The sequence below is a fragment of the Vicia villosa genome, unplaced genomic scaffold, assembly GCF_029867415.1.
Source record: "Vicia villosa cultivar HV-30 ecotype Madison, WI unplaced genomic scaffold, Vvil1.0 ctg.002683F_1_1, whole genome shotgun sequence".
Classification (NCBI taxonomy): domain Eukaryota; kingdom Viridiplantae; phylum Streptophyta; class Magnoliopsida; order Fabales; family Fabaceae; genus Vicia; species Vicia villosa.
The window spans coordinates 323,522-331,592 of NW_026706003.1; the positions used below are offsets into that span (position 1 = coordinate 323,522).

At 30.2% G+C, this 8,071-nt stretch overlaps 1 pseudogene; it reads left to right on the forward strand.

The window, feature by feature from the left end:
• Positions 1-1,010: 1,010 nt before the first annotated feature.
• Positions 1,011-4,479, forward strand: LOC131639528 (phosphoenolpyruvate carboxykinase (ATP) 1-like; annotated as a pseudogene).
• Positions 4,480-8,071: the final 3,592 nt, after the last annotated feature.

Here is an 8,071-nt window from a genome sequence, read left to right on the forward strand (position 1 = left end):
AGTTCGGTTCTAAATAAATTTAAACGGTTCAGTTCAGTTCTTAAAATAATTTGTTGTGGTTTGGTTCAGTACAATTTGATTTTCTTAAAGAACTATACCATGGACAGCCATAATCAGGAACAATTATTTCAACTCAAACTCGACTCATTAGGAATTGGCCGAGTTCGAGTTCATCACGAGCTTTTTTCCAGCTCAAACTCGACTTGTTAGAAGTTCACGAACATCTCGGTTCAACTCGTTAGGTTTATCTAATTAGGTTCAACTCGCTTATTTCTCAGACTGAAAACTGATTTTTAAAAGTCTATTTTTTTATGTATATATTTGACATTCTAAATTAATATTATTAAAATAAAAAATATAGAAATAAAATAAAATGTATAAGATTGAAATTTATACGATGTTGGTTCTATTTGTATAATTTTTTATATAAATAATTTGTTCTCTTGAAAATATAAATTATCAATTAAAACCGTTAGATTAAAAAAAAGATATGGTTAAGATTTGGAGCAAATATTTAAACTTACAATAAAATTCATTTTGCAAAAATAAGTTTATGGATGACAATTTTGCAAAAATAGATTTATGGGTGACAATTAATACATCCATGGAAACTAACCAAACAACATTTCCGGTGGATAATGTGTTGGACATTTTCTATTCTAAGCCCTTAAGCTTAGGGATCATAGGTTTAAAACCCACATCAAAACCTTCTACTTTCTTTCATACTCATTCTAATTTCTTTCTTTCTCTCTATCTCATTACTAGGTACGTTCTGATTCCCTCATTGTTGTTGCATAGATATTTTTAATGGAAACTGTGTTTAGAGACATGTTTATGTCCATGTCATGTGTCTGTATCAGTAGTTTATATGGTATAGTTATGTAACACATGCATGCATGTATTGTCACAATTTTATGAAAATTTGAATCATAATAAACCTTACATGGCATAGTCTCATGTTATAAATTTGTGTGTTATTATGTGTCTTGTTAACGACAGATAATTGCAAGATGTCGCCAACCAAAGACAAAGCTACAATGGAAAATAACGACGACGAGGGAAGTATTCAAACGGTTAAGGCTAACACCATTGATGAGCTTCATTCACTACAAAGGAAGAAAAATGTTACTCTCAGGGCCGGATCTCAGGTTGATTTAAATACTTATTCTAGAGAAGAGCGTCACAAACAACAACTTGAATCCATCAGGTATGTGGTCTGACTAACAAATTTTCATGTGTTTGAATGTTCATTATGTTATAATAAATTGTTACATGATCTAAGCATTTCATTTTCATTATGTAAAAATTTGATTTCTTAATTAATCACTTCATTATATAAATTTGTTAATAGTATTTTTTTAATCATTTATTTTTAGAGAAATAAATTAATAAAATAAAATATTATCGTAATTTAGCGGAATACACTTCTCTCATTGGCTTTAAATCACAATGCATATTCTATTATGTTAGTGTTAAATTCTCTTGACAGAATTTTACGGTCTATTGTAGTTTGTTCGGTTGGAAGGATTAGTTTATTCAGTTGCGTACAGAAAATATCCGATTATACGTGAAAAAAATATATAGTACGCAAACTTGTCTGATAATAATGAAATGATTAATAACATGAATTAGTTTGATGAAACAGTGCATCTCTAGCTTCATTAACAAGAGAAACTGGACCCAAAGTAGTGAAGGGAGATCCAGCTTTGAGATCAGAAACACAAAGAGTTGCTCATGTGCCTCACCAACGTATCACACCAACCATTGCTGTCAGTGATAGTGCCCTCAAGTTCACTCATGTTCTCTATAATCTCTCCCCAGCAGGTTCTCTTTTACTTTCTCTTTTCACTCATATTTTATATATCAAAACTCTATGCTAATGTGGAAGAATGGTGCAGAACTTTATGAGCAAGCCATAAAGTACGAGAAAGGCTCGTTCATAACTTCAACCGGAGCCTTGGCCACGCTTTCAGGGGCCAAGACTGGACGGTGTCCGAAAGATAAGCGTGTGGTGAAGGATGACCTCACTGAGAATGACCTTTGGTGGGGAAAGTAAGCATATTTTTCATATTAAGGACTAGTTTGAATTTGAAATTCGGTTAAGGGATTGCTAGAGTAATTTTATCTAAAATTGTTATGTTTTGAAGGGGTTCGCCTAACATTGAGATGGACGAGCATAGTTTCATGGTGAATCGAGAAAGAGCTGTTGATTACTTGAACTCTTTGGATAAGGTCACATTTCTCACTTATGGACTAAAAATGTAATTAAGATTGAATATGAAAATGGAGAGAAATCGAAGAGAATGATATAATCGAATTTGCAGGTTTTCGTGAATGATCAATTCTTGAACTGGGATCTAGATAACAGAATCAAAGTCAGGATTGTTTCTGCTAGGGCTTATCATTCACTTTTTATGCACAACATGTAAGTTCTAACTTTGTTATTTGCCTGCTCACGCTGTAACTGCGAATGTGGACTGAAATTTAACCGAATGTGCGTATTGGCAGGTCCATTCGACCAACTCCTACAGAGCTTGAGGAATTTGGAACACCGGATTTCACTATTTACAATGCAGGACAGTTTCCGTGTAATCGTTATACACATTACATGACATCTTCAACGAGTGTTGATATTAATCTTGCAAGGAAAGAAATGGTGATTCTTGGAACACAGTATGCTGGTGAAATGAAAAAGGGTCTTTTTAGTCTCATGCATTATCTCATGCCGAAGCGCAAAATCCTTTCGCTTCACTCCGGTTGCAATATGGGCAAAGATGGCGATGTTGCTCTCTTCTTTGGACTCTCAGGTATATATTTATCTTCTACAATCACAACTGCGGTTGCAGACTACCATTTAAAACCATATTTTAAATAAAGCTTGTCTGGCACACGTTACATATCAGGTCACACTAATATTGTTAATAATCCTTAGAAATATTATCGTAGTTAAACGAAAGACTTACAATGATTTTTTAACCTTTTCTTTTATCTTATCATCGTCTATGCTAGGTACTGGAAAAACTACTCTTTCAACGGATCACAATCGGTATTTAATTGGAGATGATGAGCATTGTTGGAGTGAGGATGGTGTCTCAAACATTGAAGGTGGTTGTTATGCAAAGTGCATTGATCTATCTAGGGAAAAAGAACCTGATATCTGGAATGCTATCAAGTTTGGTACAGGTATTAATATGAAGCTACTTTAATATCTATTTTCATCTTTAGTTACCTCATACGAGAGATTTGTGTTTTGATATGTTTTCTTATCACTTGCTTTATCAGTCGTGGAAAATGTTGTTTTTGACGATCATTTTCGAGAAGTTGATTATGAAGACAAATCAGTTACAGGTAACTAATAACTTTGTTTTTTAGTTGCTTTAGTTGCCAACGTTCTCTTCTGGTTGAGCAATGATAATATTGTTGTTTTGTATTGTAGAAAATACTCGCGCGGCTTATCCAATTGAGTACATTCCAAATGTGAAGTTACCCTGTGTTGGTCCTCACCCGAAGAATGTGATATTATTGGCCTGTGATGCATTTGGCGTGCTTCCACCAGTTAGTAAACTAAGCCTGTCACAGACAATGTATCATTTCATCAGTGGATATACAGCTTTGGTAATGTTTAACTCACTCTCTGATATATCTTAGTAATATTTATGAATTACTGACAAACACACCAGACATGACACTTATATTGACACGTGATGAATAGTATGACACACCTTCAACTTGAAGTGTTAGTGTTAAATAGGATAAATTTATGTTTTTATGTATCTCTCATTCGTTAACTTTTATATGGATCATAAATGAAGGTGGCTGGCACAGAAGAGGGTATAAAAGAGCCACAGGCAACGTTCTCGGCTTGTTTTGGGTGCAGCGTTTATAATGCTACATCCTACAAAATATGCAGCAATGCTTGCTGAAAAAATGCAAAACCATGGTGCTACTGGATGGCTTGTTAATACTGGTTGGTCTGGTGGAAGGTATGCATTCAGGATTTTTATTAAAATGTTGATGTTTTTCTTTATATAGAATCTGAATTTAAATTGGTTTATGCTTCTGTCGAAATGTAGCTATGGTTCTGGAAATCGCATTAAACTATCCTATACAAGAAAAATTATTGATGCTATTCACTCTGGAAGCCTCTTGAATGTTGAGTACAAGAAGACCGAGATTTTTGGACTTGAGATCCCTACTGAATTGGAGGGAGTCCCCTCAGAAATTCTTGATCCTGAGAACACGGTTAGTTTCCCTTGAACTCGTGCTTTTTACTTGTTATTTGAGCCTAACACTTTTTAAAATATTTTAAGCATTGGATGTTTTGTTATTTTGCAGTGGTCAGACAAAGCAGCATACAAAGAGACATTGTTGAAGCTGGCTGGATTGTTCAAGAAGAATTTTGAAACCTTCACTGACTATAAGATTGGTGAAGACAACAAATTGACAGAAGATATTCTTGCAGCCGGTCCAATCTTTTGAAGCAATCTTGTGTTCGGTTTCGCAGAGAAGAAGACTAAGGATGGCTATAAAATATGCTTGTAAACAATATGTAATGCTTGTAAAAAAATATGTATTTTTAACTGATTTTAATTAACTTAGCTACAAACTAGTTTTTCCCTTTCATAATGCTTTTTATTTCTGCATTTTCATTTGACTATTTCTAAGACGGTACAGAAACATATTTTCATCAAATTAATTTGAGTTGAGAGGATTCTAACTCTATAAAGATCATACCTTTCATGTAAATAAATACTTGTACAATCTTTGCTATTAGAAAGAGAAATATAAATATTGTGTTACAATTAGATTTAGTATGACCACTCTTAGAGCCATTCTTTAAATAGAATTCTTAATAAATAGTGCAAAAACTTTATCTAGCCTTTTGGTAACAGATTCTATACAATAAAAACAAAAGATTATTCAGTGAATATAATTCCAAGCTTCATGCACAAGTTCATCGTTTATGAAGGGATGCAAATACCACATTAGGCAGTGGCTTTCCAGTTCTTCCGATGATACGTTCAGATCTAACGCAGAAACGATCTTTTCGTGTACCCAAGTGGAATATTTTAAGAGAGTTCTTCACATGACTGACAGTAATGTAATAGACAAACCATTAATTACCTGCATCAAATAGTCTTGTTGGACCATACCGTATACGGCAACCATTAGAGCAGCTAAATGCCTGGAATCAGTATTTTCCTTATCAAATAGCGTGTAAATGATGCACAAATCTAGTGATACATTTTTATTCAAAAAGATAGAAATTGTATAAGAAATTCTCTTAATTAAAAAATTAGTAGCATTACCAAATCATTATAGATCTCTTGCTTGTTCATTTCAAAATCAATATCTGTATCTGAAAGGGATGATAATTTTCCATGTATACTTTGCAGAACATTTCTTATGTTAGCCTGTATATCTTCAACTTCATCAAGTACTACCTTCACTGCAAGACATCAACAATTAGTTAACCGTCAAACTAAAAGAAAGAAGACAATATCACAAAGACAAGGTTTAAGCCTAAAGAATATATTGCACGATAAAGGGAAAGGAAGAGACGAAGGCTTGGCTTCCGCCGCCTGTGGTAGTGTGGAACTTAGAGCTTGGATGCCAAAGTATGAAAAAGGAACCGATGATACAAAAAGTGATCTAAGACGCCAAAACAAAAATTATATATTTTTTATTTTTAAATTATAATGATTAGAACATTTTTTTCATTGATATTTGAAAAAAAATAATTCATTTAAAAAAAGTTTGGTAATTTATATTTCATTCAATCTCAAGAATTCTCCTAATCTAATGTAAATTGATTTATGTAAATAAGGCTGGAAATGAGTCGAGTCGAGTCGAACTCGCCTCAGCTTAGTTCGACTCGTTAAAAATTAGCCGAGTTCGAGTTCATCACGAATATGGTTGTTCAAAACAAATCATGAATCGAACCGATCCGTTATGCAATTAACTAGTCTCAAATTAATCCCGAATCGAACCATTGTTACTTAAGTTTTTAAATCGAATTTTTTTCTTGAAAATAAAAAAAGTCTTTTTTTTTTCTAATTACAAAAGTTGTTTTTTCTTGAAAGTGATTTTTTACGAAAATAAAAAAGTTGATTTTTTCAAAAGATAAATGTCGATTTTGCCAAAAAAAAAAGTCATTTTTTCTTAAAAATTAAAAAACTCGATTTTTACCGAAAAATAAAAAAAAAATGTTCAAAAATAAAAAAGTTGATTTTTCCAAAAATAAAAACGTCAGTTTTTGCCAAAAAATCAAATTTTTTTCGAAAATAAAGAATCGATTTTTCCAAAAAAAAAAATATTAGTTTTTTTTCGAAAATAAAAAGATTCATTGTTTTTAAATAACTCGATTTTTCCAAAAAAAATTAAATGTTGATTGTTTTCAACAATAAATTAAATATCATTTAAGAAATGAACCACAATTTATCATATCATTCATTAATCAACCTGAACTATAGTTAATCATATCGAACCATGATTAATCAAACCGAACCACAATTAATTAACCATGATATTAGTTGATTATGTTGAAACTTTGGTTAAGCTTATTTTCTTCAAATTAATATTTTAACATTAAAGTTTATTTTAAATATATAAAATAGTTTATTTAAATATTACTCGCTCCATTTCTTTTTAAGTGTCGTTTTAGAAGTTTTTTTTTAATTTAAGTGTCGTTTTTATAGTTTAATGTTAGAATTAGTTAATTATAACATTATTTTAACAATAACACCACTTCATATTTTCCATAAAATTAATTATTTTTCAATTAGTCATTGGAAAAGGAGAAAGAATGTATGATTGAATTTATTTAGAAAGAGAAAATAAATTAGGATATAATAAAAAAAAACTCTAATAATCCACTATCTTAATTGAATAGTTTTATACTAAAACAACATTTAAAATGGAACAGAAAGAGTAACTTTTTTTAAACAGTAGTAGAAATATTTATTTAGTAAAGATTATTTAAATTATTTATGGATTAAGCTTTGACTGTAGATTACTAATAAATAATAATATTTAAATATGGATTAAGTTTAGTAGTAACCTTTTCAATGTTATTTAAACATTATTATAGTAACCTTTTAAATTAAGTTTATCCTTTTAAGTTTATCTTTTAAGTGAATTAAGTTTATCCTTTTAAATTATTTAGCAGCAACCTTTTTTAAATATTATTTAGTAGTAAACTTTTTTTAAACATAAAAGGTTATTTAAACTTAATCCATAAATAAATAAACTTTTCAACACTTAAGTTATTCATTTAGTAGTAAATTTTTTTAAACGAGTTTAATTGATATACATTGTCAGTGTAAAAAAATTTATATCATCATTACATCATGAACATCCAATTGTATTACTTTAAAAGAAGTTAAATAAAAGTCTAACCTTTTATACTTGTCATTTGTCAATGATTGTGATTCACTAACAATGTAAAGAATCTTTATACTTTCGGTGTATTTTAATTAAATTCTTTTTAAACAACATTATTTAAATATTGATAATGGAGTCTACATTCAATTAAGTGGATATTCGAAATGCTGATAATGTGTTAGTAATTTATAATAAAATCAATACTAATAATCAATAATGTTGTTTTAGAGATAATGTACAAATGAAATGTGATAAAAAAAGAGCTTTATTAATTAGTTGGTTTTGAAAAATGTCATTAAAATAGAATGTCATTGTTGTTAAATACGAAACTTTGAAAAACAATTAAATAGAATTTCATTTTTATTTACTGTGTCATTCTTAAAAAAAACGATTAAATAGAATATCATTGTTATATCCTGTTCACCTTGTTAATATATATATATTTTTTTTTGAGATAAATAACTTTGATTAATTTCAAAAAAATCAGTAATTACAAGCGACTCCTAAGGGATCCAGCCACTAACGATCAAGAAGACAAGGAAAATCAACATCTATCACATATCTATTATAGCATTAGGATAGCTATGTATTTTCTCAATTTCTTATTATTCCAGCCTCTATATTTCATAGTATTTATAATTTTTCTCCCTATACTTGTGGTATCCACATCCTTCCCAAAACTTTTGTG